Source organism: Salvelinus fontinalis, chromosome 19 (genome assembly GCF_029448725.1).
Source record: "Salvelinus fontinalis isolate EN_2023a chromosome 19, ASM2944872v1, whole genome shotgun sequence".
In the NCBI taxonomy this organism is placed as follows: Eukaryota; Metazoa; Chordata; class Actinopteri; order Salmoniformes; family Salmonidae; genus Salvelinus; species Salvelinus fontinalis.
The window spans coordinates 26,358,086-26,370,735 of NC_074683.1; the positions used below are offsets into that span (position 1 = coordinate 26,358,086).

A 12,650-nucleotide genomic window follows, 5' to 3' on the forward strand; every position below is an offset into this window, starting at 1 on the left:
TCTCTTTGTCATTATGGGGTATTTTGTGTAGATGGATGACAAGATAATCTATTTAATCAATTTTGAATTAAGGTTGTAACACACTAAAATGTGGAATAAGTCAAGGGGTATGAATACTTTCTAAAGGCACTGTTTACACACTATATACAAACTCACACACGGTACGCTGACACTCACACAAAACCAACACACGTTCACATGTACACACACAACACACACGCATACCAACACCACACTAACACACATACACACATACACACACACTTTTACACTCATCATATGCTGCTACTACTCTGTTCTTTATTTTATTCTTATTATTCTCTATCCTGATGCCTAGTCACTTTACCCTACGTCATATCCCTGCACATTGATTTGGTACTCCCTGTACATAGCTCCATTCTTGTGTATTTTATTCCTCTTGTGTTACTATTGTTCTTTTTACTATATCTTTTTTTAAACTCTGCATCGTTGGGAAGCATTCCATGGTAAACGCCTACACCCATTGTATTCGACACATGTGACTAGGGCTGTTGCGGTGACCGTATTGCCGCCACACCGGCGGTCACGAGTCTTGAAAGGCAGTAAGAATCCACTTGACCATTTAGCCATGGTAATTAGGCTTCTCCAAGATCTGATGCTGCTCATGGTCATTAGTAGCATACCAAACTTGCTAACTACCTGGTACTCAGCACTCTATTGTCCCTCTAATCACTCGGACATCAATGCAAATCAAACACTTCATGAGTCCATGAGCTAATGTTATGCAACATTTCTATAGGCTATGCAATTGCGTGAGAAAACAGAGTTATGGCCTCTATTAAAAAGAGGAGAACGTATCAGCTTTCTATAGGCTAGGCCTGCTATATTTATTTCTCAACTTTCCTAATATTAAGCACATTGCTTATATTTACAACAGGAGCTTAGCCTACACGGATTGCATGAAAATGAACCACTGGAAAAGCGTCCTGCATTCGCTTTTTGCTATTTAAGTGCATAGATTTTTTCCTGCTGCCCCTGTATCGATACAGGTGCATGAATATGGTCCATTCTAAATCATTACAAATTTCCCACATATATATTATTTAGATTATGTAACGAGTATTACCGAAGGTGGCTTCCCTTCCTGTTTGAGTGGCGCTCGGCGGTCGTCGTCGCCGGTCTACTAGCTGCCACTGATCCCTTTTTCCTTTTCGTTTGGTTTTGACTAATTGATTTCACCTGTTTATTGTTTGGTTGTTAGGGTGGTGCTATTTAAGTTCGTTTAGCCCGTTTCTGTTTGTGCGGGCTTGTCTTTCTGTTTTGTATGAGGTTGTTCATTTATGTTGGGGTTTTCCACAGTCTGGATTTGTTTTCCAGTGTGTACTTTATTCAAGTCGGATTTTTACGCCAAATGTTTTTGACGTTACCAGTTGTTCATCTGGTTGGACATTAAAGAGTGGTTTTCCCCATTACCTTTGCTCTCTGCGCCTGACTCCTTACAATTGTCCTCATTGAGCGTAACAGAAGCCCGCACCTACATATGGAGCCAGCAGGAGCAGCGACCACCCCTCTCTCCACGATGGAGGAGAGAGTCCTTCATCCCACGTCCATCCTTCATCGCATCGGATCAGCTATGGATCTTATGATGGAGAGGTTGGATCATTGGGAGAGGAGTGGTCTCCCTACTACCCCACCTACCCTCCCTCCAGCAACTATACCATCTCCTCCAGCGGGATCCGGTACCAGCGCCTTGCGTATTACGCCTCCAAGTCAGTACGATGGAGCGGCGGCGGGGTGCCAGGGATTCCTGCTACAATTAGATCTGTACCTGGCCACCGTCCGACCAGCTCCCTCGGACAAAGAGAGCGTGAGTGTCCTCGTCTCCTGCCTGACGGGTAGAGCCCTAGAGTGGGCCAATGCGGTCTGGAACGGGGCCGACTCAGCGAGGGGCCACTACCCGGAGTTCACCCGCCGTTTTCGGGCCGTGTTCGATCACCCTCCAGATGGCCGAGCTGCGGGTGAGAGATTGTTCTATCTACGACAGGGGACGAGGAGCGCGCAGGACTTCGCGCTGGATTTCCGGACCTTGGCCGCTGGAGCAGGGTGGAACGACAGGGCCCTGATAGACCATTACAGGTGTAGCCTGAGAGGACGTCCGCAGAGAGCTGGCTTGTCGGGACACTACGCTCAGTTTGGATGAACTAATAGACATGTCTATCCGGTTAGACCATCTGCTAGCTGCTCGCGGACGTTCTGAAAGGGTCCTGTCCGTTCCACCTCCTGACCCTCCTGCTCCCATCCCGATGGAGCTAGGAGGGGCAGCATCTAGGGAGATCGGAGGAGGCTCCTCCTGTACCAGTTGTGGCCGAAGAGGGCACACTTCCGGTCGGTGCTGGAGGAGTCCATCTGGGAATCGAGAAGGCAGGCAGAACACTCCTCGGTCACCTCAGGTGAGTCAGCACCACACTCTCCCAGAGCTTCCTGTTGGTCACATGTTTTTGTTAATATGTTTCCTTAAATTTTTTCCCTCTCTCCAGCATAAGGCGCTAGTCGATTCAGGCGCAGCTGGGAACTTTATAGATCGCGGACTCGCTCAGAAGTTGAGGATTCCGTTAGTTAAGGTAGACCCTCCTTTCCCTGTGCACTCCTTAGATAGTCGACCATTAGGGTCAGGGCTGGTCAGGGAGGCCACAATTCCTTTGGAGATGATTACGCAGGGGAATCATAAGGAACGGATTAGTCTGTTTCTTATCGATTCACCTGCGTTTCCGGTGGTGCTGGGGATTCCCTGGCTGGCTATTCGTGGATTTCGTGGAAACAGGGAGCTCTACAGGGGTGGTCTGATGAGTGTTCAGGCAGGTGTGTAGGAGTTTCCATCGGTGCGACAACGGTGGAGAGTCCAGACCAGGTTTCCACCGTGCGCATTCCCGCTGAGTATGCCGATTTGGCTATCGCTTTCAGTAAAAAGAAGGCGACCCAATTACCACCCCATCGACAGGGGGATTGCGTGATAAACCTCCAGGTAAACGCTGCACTTCCCAGGAGTCATGTGTATCCTTTGTCCCAGGAGGAGACGTTGGCTATGGAGACATATGTCACGGAAGCTCTGGGACAGGGATTCATTCGGCCCTCCATGTCACCCGTCTCCTCGAGTTTCTTTTTTGTGAAGAAAAAGGATGGTGGGTTGCGTCCGTGTATTGATTATCGAGGTCTCAATTCCATCACGGTGGGTTTTAGTTACCCACTACCTCTCATCGCTACGGCGATGGAATCATTCCACGGAGCACGGTTCTTCACGAAACTGGATCTCAGGAGCGCGTATAATCTGGTGCGTATTCGGGAGGGAGATGAGTGGAAAACCGCGTTTAGTACTACATCGGGCCATTATGAGTACCTCGTCATGCCGTACGGGTTAAAGAATGCTCCAGCTGTCTTTCAATCCTTTGTTGACGAGATTCTCAGAGACCTGCACGGACAGGGTGTGGTGGTGTATATTGACGATATTTTGATCTACTCCGCTACACGCGCCGCGCATGTGTCTCTGGTGCGCAAGGTTCTTGGGTGACTGCTGGAGCATGACCTGTACGTGAAGGCGGAGAAATGTGAGTTTTCTAAACAAGCCGTTTCCTTCCTGGGTTATCGCATTTCCAGCTCGGGGGTGGATATAGAGGGTGACCGCGTAAAAGCCGTGCGTAATTGGCCGACTCCGACCACGGTAAAAGAGGTGCAGCGGTTCTTAGGGTTTGCCAATTACTACCGGAGGTTTATCCGGGGTTTTGGTCAGGTAACAGCTCCTATTACCTCACTGCTGAAGGGGGGGCCGGTGCGTTTGCAGTGGTCAGCAGAGGCGGACAGAGCCTTCTGTAGGTTGAAGGTGCTGTTTACCGAGGCGCCAGTGTTGGCGCATCCGGACCCTTCTTTGGCGTTCATAGTAGAGGTGGACGCATCCGAGGCTGGGGTTGGAGCGGTGCTCTCACAGCGCTCGGGTGTGCCACCAAAACTCCGCCCCTGTGCTTTTTTTTCGAAAAAACTTGGGCCAGCGGAGCGGAATTATGATGTGGGGGATAGGGAGTTGTTGGCTATGGTTAAAGCCCTGAAGGTGTGGAGACACTGGCTTGAGGGGGCTAAGCACCCTTTCCTCATCTGGACTGACCACCGTAACCTGGAGTATATCCGATCAGCTAAGAGACTGAATCCGCGTCAGGCAAGGTGGGCCATGTATTTCACCAGATTTCGTTTTACGATCTCGTATCGACCAGGTTCCCTCAACACTAAGGCCGACGCGCTGTCTCGCCTCTATGACTCAGAGGACCGGTCCATCGATCCTACTCCCATCATTCCGGCGGCCAAGTTGGTGGCACCAATAGTATGGGAGGTGGACGCGGACATCGAGCGGGCTTTAAGGGAGGAACCTGCGCCTCCACAGTGCCCGGAGGGGCGTAGGTATGTACCACTCGCTGTTCGTGATCAATTGATTCGATGGGCTCATGGTATACTCTCGTCAGGTCACCCGGGTATTTCGAGGACAGTGCGAGGTCTTAGGGGGAAGTACTGGTGGCCCACCTTGGAGAGGGATGTGCGATTCTATGTCTCTTCCTGTTCGGTGTGCGCTCAGAGTAAGGCTCCTAGGCACCTGCCTCGAGGGAAGTTACAACCCCTCCCCGTTCCACAACGGCCGTGGTCCCATCTTTCGGTGGATTTTCTGACTGACTTACCTCCATCTCAGGGAAACACTACGATCCTGGTCGTTGTGGATCGGTTCTCTAAGTCCTGCCGTCTTATCCCGTTGCCCGGTCTCCCTACGGCCCTGCAGACTGCGGAGGCATTATTTACCCATGTCTTCCGGCACTACGGGGTGCCCGAGGATATTGTTTCTGATCGGGGTCCCCAGTTCACTTCCAGAATATGGAAGGCGTTTATGGAGCATTTGGGGGTTTCGGTCAGCCTTACCTCGGGGTATCACCCGGAGAGTAATGGGCAGGTGGAGAGAGTGAACCAGGAGGTGGGTAGGTTTCTGCGGTCGTATTGCCAGGACCGGCCAGGGGAGTGGTCAAGATACATCCCCTGGGCAGAGATTGCTCAGAACTCACTAAGCCACTCCTCTACCAACATGTCACCATTTGAGTGTGTGTTGGGGTACCAGCCGGTTCTGGCACCATGGCATCAGAGTCAGACCGAGGCTCCTGCGGTGGAGGAGTGGGTACAGCGCTCTAAGGAGACTTGGAGAGCCGTCCAGGAGTCTCTGCGTCAGGCGAGTAGACGGCGGAAGAAGAGCGCTGACCGTCACCGCAGTGAGGCCCCCGTGTTTGCACCGGGGGATAGGGTCTGGCTCTCGACCCGAAACCTGCCCCTCCGCCTGCCCTGCCGGAAGCTGGGTCCGCAGTGTGTAGGGCCATTTAAAGTCCTGAGGAGAATAAATGAGGTGTGTTACCGATTGTTACTTCCTTCGTATTATCGTATTAACCCCTCATTTCATGTGTCTCTCCTCAGGCCGGTGGTAGCTGGTCCCATGCAGGAAGGTGAGGTGCCGGAGGTCCCTCCGCCCCCTCTGGATATAGAGGGGTCCCCGGCGTACAGGATACGGTCCATTCTGGATTCCAGACGCCGGGTGAGGGGCCTGCAGTACCTCGTGGACTGGGAGGGGTACGGTCCGGAGGAGAGGTGCTGGGTCCCGGTGGGGGATATATTGGATCCATCTATGCTGAGAGAGTTCCATCGCCTCCATCCGGATCGCCCTGCGCCTCGGCCCCCGGGTCGTCCTCGAGGCCGACGTCGGCGCGCTGCGGGAGCAGCGCGTCAGGAGGGGGGTACTGTAACGAGTATTACCGAAGGTGGCTTCCCTTCCTGTTCGAGTGGCGCTCGGCGGTCGTTGTCGCCGGTCTACTAGCTGCCACCGATCCGTTTTTCCTTTTCGTTTGGTTTTGACTAATTGATTTCACCTGTTTATTGTTTGGTTGTTAGGGTGGTGCTATTTAAGTTCGTTTAGCCTGTTTCTGTTTGTGCGGGCTTGTCTTTCTGTTTTGTATGAGGTTGTTCATTTATGTTGGGGTTTTCCACAGTCTGGATTTGTTTTCCAGTGTGTACTTTATTCAAGTCGGATTTTTACGCCAAATGTTTTTGACGTTACCAGTTGTTCATCTGGTTGGACATTAAAGAGTGGTTTTCCCCATTACCTTTGCTCTCTGCGCCTGACTCCTTACAATTGTCCTCATTGAGCGTAACAGATTAAATCAAGAATAGTCTGATGGGTGACAATATTAGCCTATCACTTGTGTATTATATATTATCACTTGTGAATGATGCAAAGCAAATTTTTCTAGTCATTGTCGCACACCTTTATAATAAAAGCTTTACATGCATAATTGCATTTGTGGTACATTTTGATAATAGTGTTTTCCGCTAATGGAACGTCCACGCTTATAATCTACTGCCGTGTGCCCACTGCTGCGCTTATAATGTGAAGAAATAGCCTAATAGTATATAAAAAAATTGAACTAATCTGTTGCGTCAGCCACATTGTGTAACAAATGTTTTTTGATGCTAGTGGTTGTATTAATTTACGATCTATCGCATCCCACAACTATTCCAGACTATGTTTGGAATATTTATTTCTCGCACAATATAGAATAGGTCGACTTTTGTATAGGCTGGTGCTTTTGCAGTTTGTTAGGCCTACTCATCTTCTTGGCTGATGAAAAGTAAATGTGGACAGTTCTTCCAATGTCTTTGCGCACAGTTCACACATCTCCTGGCTTTCACACATAGCCTACCAGCTTCTGATGCAGACCTTTGGAACATCTACATTTTAAAGTCTAATAAATCCATGTAATATACCCTACACCTTCACAATAAATTCGTTATTTATTTTAGGTCTAAAGAAGCATGATTTGAAGAAAATGTAGTCTATTTCAGAAGAACAGAATAGCATACTCTGAGTTGTCCTGATCTGGCTATGCCATATGGCTGTGGGCTACACTAGTTCATTTAGCAAACAAGATTTGCTTAGAATTCCGTGGCATTATTTTAATTATGTATAGAATGAAGAATACAATTGAACGAAGCTGAATAAATATAACTAATATTTTCTCAAGTATTTGAGGGAGTGCGCACATGCAGCTATTCTGTGTTGAGCAGTTAAGAAATAGGTATTCCCATATGCTTAATTTAGTGTTATTAATGTAGCCCAATGTTTGTAGAAATACTAAAGTTACATTAATAATTCTAAATTAAGCATATAGGAATACCTAAACAGAGTATATCCTACTCATTTAAAATTAAATATCTTATGTAAACAAAAAACACCAGCCAAACTTTTAATCAGGTTTTGGAGTCATCTAAGGCAATGTGCTTCAGATTCATCCTAAGGAGTCTGACAGTGCAAATAAGTTTCTTTCTGCAGTTCAAAGGCAAAGAAAGATCAATTTGTCTTTTCTTCAGAGAGAGAGAGAGAGAGAGAGAGAGAGCGATCCCTATCCTCCTCCGCCACATTGTAAATTCATGAGCCCTGAGATTTCCTGAAAAAAAATAATAATGCAAGTTCACTTTAACCTCGGCCCCCCTGTGGGCTTCTTTTTACATGGTCTGACAGGTGGCTGCTGGGAGAAGCGATCCTGGGGGGATAAGCAGTGTGTGTGTATTTTTGTTAGTGGATGTATGGGTGTTCATTATGTGAATTATGGATGAGGTTAAGGCAGCGGTAGATAGAAACTTCAAGTTAGGGAAGGAGGAGGATGTGTACTTCCACTGTCCCCACCTCATGGAGTCTGGTTAGAAACTGTAATAGTGAGCAAAAGTTGCTCCTTTTCTCAGAAACTGTAGCAATCGCACTACTTCCACTACAAACCACCATCACCACCATTTCAAATGTTTTTATTTTCTATTTAACCTTTATTTAACTAGGCAAGTCCATTAAGAACAAAATATTATTTACAATGAGCCTACCAGAAGGCAAAAGGCCTCCTGCGGGGACGGGGGCTGGGATAAAAAAATACAGCACTAAACATGGTACAAATATTATAAGGCACAGACAACAGCACAAAGGGCAATAAGGTAGAGACAACAATACATCACGCAAAGTAGCCACAACTGTCTGTAAGTGTCCATGATTGAGTCTTTGAATGAAGAGACTGAGATAAAACTGTCCAGTTTGAGTGTTTGTTGCAGCTCGTTCCAGTAGCTAGCTGCAGCGAACTGAGAAGACGAGTGACCCAGGGATGTGTGTGCTTTAGGGACCTTTAACAGAATGTGACTGGCAGAACGGGTTTTGTATGTGGAGGATGAGTGCTGCAGTAGAGATCTCAGATAGGGGGGAGAGAGGCCAGTACCACCACCAACACTACTCCCCCTGGGATGCGGCACTACTGGCAATAGCATGTAGCTAACGTTAAAAGACTCAGTGGAGATGTGGCCAGTACAACAAGGGCAAGCCCTGTAAAAGCACTCCCTTATGATCTTTTAACCTTGTTTATATTCATAAACTGCAGTAGAGCACTAACACAACAGTACCTACATTACCGTTACCTTTTATATCAAAGAAAAACAGCCAAGCAAGAGATGTTACGCTAGTTGTACCCATTGTATTAACTATAGCATCTCCTACTATACTGTAGGACGTGTTGGCAGCTGTTCTCATGAAAGCCTGAATGACACATTTTCATTACATTTAAAAAGGAACGTATGTCGTTTAAACCAGGGTTTCCCAAACTCGGTCCTGGGGCCCCACCTGGGTGTACATTTAGTTTTTTGCCCTAGTACTACACAGCTGATTCAAATAACCAACTCATCATCGAGCTCACGACTGACATTGGGAAACCCTGGTTTAAGCCGTGTGTATGATCTCTCAGGATGAAAGCGAGGACGAGTGTGTGAGGGAAACACATGTCGCCTGGCACGTAAAGACCTGGCAAACAGAGTGTGAGTGTCCCTCAGAGTAGCGTATGTAAGATCACTGCAGTAGAGAGGAGGGTGAGACAGCAGTTCACAGGGTGATGCTGGGTGTATGCTAACAACCATCTGCCTTATTCCTACTGAAGATACACTGCTAAAGGGATGAGTCAACACACACACAAATTTGTTTTACTTTCCTAACAATACATTCCCATTCAAAATCCTATTTTCCCAAACCTTACTTCTAACCCTAACTTCTAACCCTATCTCTAAACCTAACCCTAACCCTATCTCTAAACCTAACCCTAATCCTAACCCTATCTCTAAATTTAACCCTAATCCCAACCCTATCTCTAAATGTAACCCTAATTCTAACCCTATCTCTAAACTTAACCCTAATTCTAACCCTAATTCTAACCCTATCTCTACTTCTAACCCTGTCTCTAAATTTAACCCTAATTCTAACCCTATCTCTAAACTTAACCCTACTTCTAACCCTAATTCTAACCCTATCTCTACTTCTAACCCTATCTCTAAACTTAACCCTACTTCTAACCCTATCTCTAAACTTAACCCTACTTCTAACCCTATCTCTAAACTTAACCCATACGCCTAAAATAGCAATTTCCCTTGTGAGGTCCGGTGAAATGTCCCCACTTATCCACATTTTAGTTGTTTGGCTATCCCTGTGAGTACTTCTGGTCCCCACAAGGATAGTAAAACCAAAAACACACACAAAACAACCGAGCCACACCCCGAGTGGTCAGAGTAGAGAGGCTCATTTAGATGCTGCACACTCTGAAACTCACATAATGACATCCTGAACAGAGCCGTGGCAGAACCAGAAAGAGAGAGAGAGAAATAGAGAGAGCTCTGGGAGCGCAGGCTATTGCTGGCGGTCTTTAGCAGACAAAAGGAGTTGGCAAGACAGCAGGAATAGGGACCTGGCTGAGTTGAGTCTATTACATTACCAAAAGCTCACAGCGCCTGGACTGGGTTATTGTGTAATGTACTGTGTTTAGCTGTGTACTTATTCTGTATGTTTGCTCAGTGAACATATTGTCTGTCTGAGAGTCTGTTCATGACTGTATGACTTAGTGCTTATGAGCGTTGCTGGTGTTCTGTGTTTACTTTATTCCCACTTTGTCCTGCTGTAAGCTCCGGGACTTTATGGCTCGGCTCTCTCTCATCCAGAACCATTTTGATGGTCCTTGTGACGGAATCGGACCCAGGTCCATCCTCTCTCTTGTTTGTGTGTGTGTGTCCATGTGAAGTGGGAGAGGATGGGACTGAGGATGGGCCAGTCTCCCGTGCTGTCTAGGATCCTGGCGTAGGATAGGATGGCTGTCTCTCAGAGGGGATGGGATTGGTATTGATGAACTCAGTGAGTTAGAGCATGGTGCTAGACAGAGAGGGTTCTGGGTAAGAAGGGTAACTATGGACCTTAAACCAAAGCAATGTTATGAAACAGAGTAACAACATAACAGGGTGTTACCAACTAGGTTCGACCACTGCCTGCCACAAGACTGTGTTAGCCCGCTGAGCTTATGCCTTTAACTCAGGGAGATAACGTAAGTGTTTGGGTCTCGGCCAACGCATCACACTTACACGATCACACTATCCAGTCTCAGTCTATATCAGGTGTATGTATATGTAGGCACAAACAGCATATTTCTTTATGGTTTCCTTCCATGATATAACTTCAAACACTCACCAATTGTACTGTACATGGTGTCTGTTTCCTTTACTGGTACTGTGTTGCTGCATGCACGGTCTCCAGTTCTTCATGCTGTCTTGTGTTCTCCCTAGTGTGTGTGTGTGTGTGTGCGCGCATCAGTTACATACTGTCTATCTCTCCCTGCATTAGCTGGTTGGTTTTGACACCACAGACACGACAGTACCAGACGACAACCCACACAACACAACATGCCACCAGGGAACTGGGGTGGCTGAAGAAACAGTCACTGTAATTATCACGTTTTAGGTATGACCCAGATGCAGTCAGTGTCTAAGAAACGAAAGTTGATTTCAAAAACAGGGGCAGGCAAACGACAGGTCAAAGGCAGGGGTCAGTAATCCAGAGAGGGTGCAAAGGGTCCAGAACGGCAGGCAGTCTCAGGGCAGGCAGAACGGTCTAAACTGGGAAGGACTAGAAAACAGGAGCAAGAAACAGGCAGGAGCAGGGAAACAAACGCTGGTAGGTTTCACAAACAAAATGAACTGGCAGCAGACAAACAGAGAACCCAGGTATAAATACACAGGGGATAATGGGGAAGATGGGCGACACCTGGAGGGGGGATGGAGACAAGCACAAAGACAGGTGAAACAGATCAGGGTGTGACAGTAATTCATGCTCATGATCAACTGGGCTGGCTGAAGAAACAGTCACTGTAATTCATGATCAAATCTACGGTTTGTATCTTTCTAAATTCTGTGAGGGAAATAAATATTTTGCCAAGATATTAAATAAACGAACACAAGGTTTCTGGACTGCACTCAATAAAGGGGAATCTTTTGGATTAGAACCTTGTTCGTTCTCTTTCTCTCTCTTTTTTTCTCTCTCTCTTTCCCTTTCATTCCCCCTCTCTCCTCCTCTCTTTCTCTCTGTTTGTAAATGTACACACTTCACTGTCGATACAGTGCTTGAGTGTGTGTGTCTGTGTACCGTAGTATATTAGTCCCAGTCTTAAGTAAACTTATTCACCCTTTCTCCTTTCCAGGTGTGAATAGGTTGTCCCGTGGTATCGTCTTTCCTTGGTCATCTCTGTCCCATTCCGTACTTCTGAAGATAAGAGGCTGCTGTCTGCACCAACCTTGACTGACCACCTCGAGTCCCACACTGCCTTACCAGGTAGACCAAGCTGTACGCTGCTGCTCAATGGTTTCCAAGGTCTTTAATTGAGATGATCAGAGAGGAGAAAGAGGAAAAGACACACAAACAAAGAAATAGAGAGAGAGAGAGAGAGGGACAGAGAGACAGAGAGGGGGACAGGGAGAGAGAGATAGAGAGACATAGAGAGGGACAGAGAGAGAGAGATAGAGGGACAGAGAGAGAGGGACAGAGAGAGAGAGAGGGACAGGGGCAGAGAGAGGGATAGAGAGAGAGGAGAGGGAGAGGGACAGAGAGAGGGACAGAGAGAGAGAGAGGGGGACAGAGAGAGAGAGGGAGAGGGACAGACATAGAGAGGGAGAGGGACAGAGAGAGAGGGACAGACATAGAGAGGGACAGACATAGAGAGGGACAGACATAGAGAGGGACAGACATAGAGAGGGACAGACATAGAGAGGGACAGACATAGAGAGGGACAGACATAGAGAGAGGGACAGACATAGAGAGAGAGACAGACATAGAGAGAGACAGACATAGAGAGAGAGACAGACATGGAGAGAGAGACAGAGAGAGAGAGAGACAAATGGCTGTGTGTCTTTGGCTGCATGTCTCTGGCTGTGTGTGGGTGGGTGGATGTGGGTGGGTGGATGTATGTGTGAGTGTCGGTTGTTTGTTGCCTTCCCAACGCTAGGAGCCACGTGTGCCGAGTGTAGGAGGGAAGAGAAGAAAAAAGCTGCTCTACCAAAGAAAATGAATGTGACGCACGACCATGAAACCTAAACAAAACAAAAAACCATTATGTACACTCTCTCCCTCTGTTTCCCTCTCTCCCTCTCTCTTTGTTATTCTAGCTTAGGCACAGGCTGGCATTTTCTGCTTAGCTCTGTGCTTGCTTGTGTTTGTTAGTCTTTGTGTGTGTTTGTGTGGGTACGTTTAAGTGAGTGTGTGTGTGCGC

General features: G+C 47.4%; 1 protein-coding gene across 20 annotated transcripts in view; it reads left to right on the forward strand.

The window, feature by feature from the left end:
- The window catches only part of LOC129816562 (microtubule-associated protein 2-like), a 192,540-nt gene that overhangs the window by 60,781 nt on the left and 119,109 nt on the right, over positions 1-12,650 (forward strand). For all 20 annotated transcript variants that reach the window (XM_055871159.1, XM_055871161.1, XM_055871162.1 and 17 more), the window contains one exon: positions 11,586-11,716. The gene's annotated coding sequence lies outside the window, so the exon portion shown is untranslated. The remainder of the gene's footprint in view (positions 1-11,585; positions 11,717-12,650) is intronic.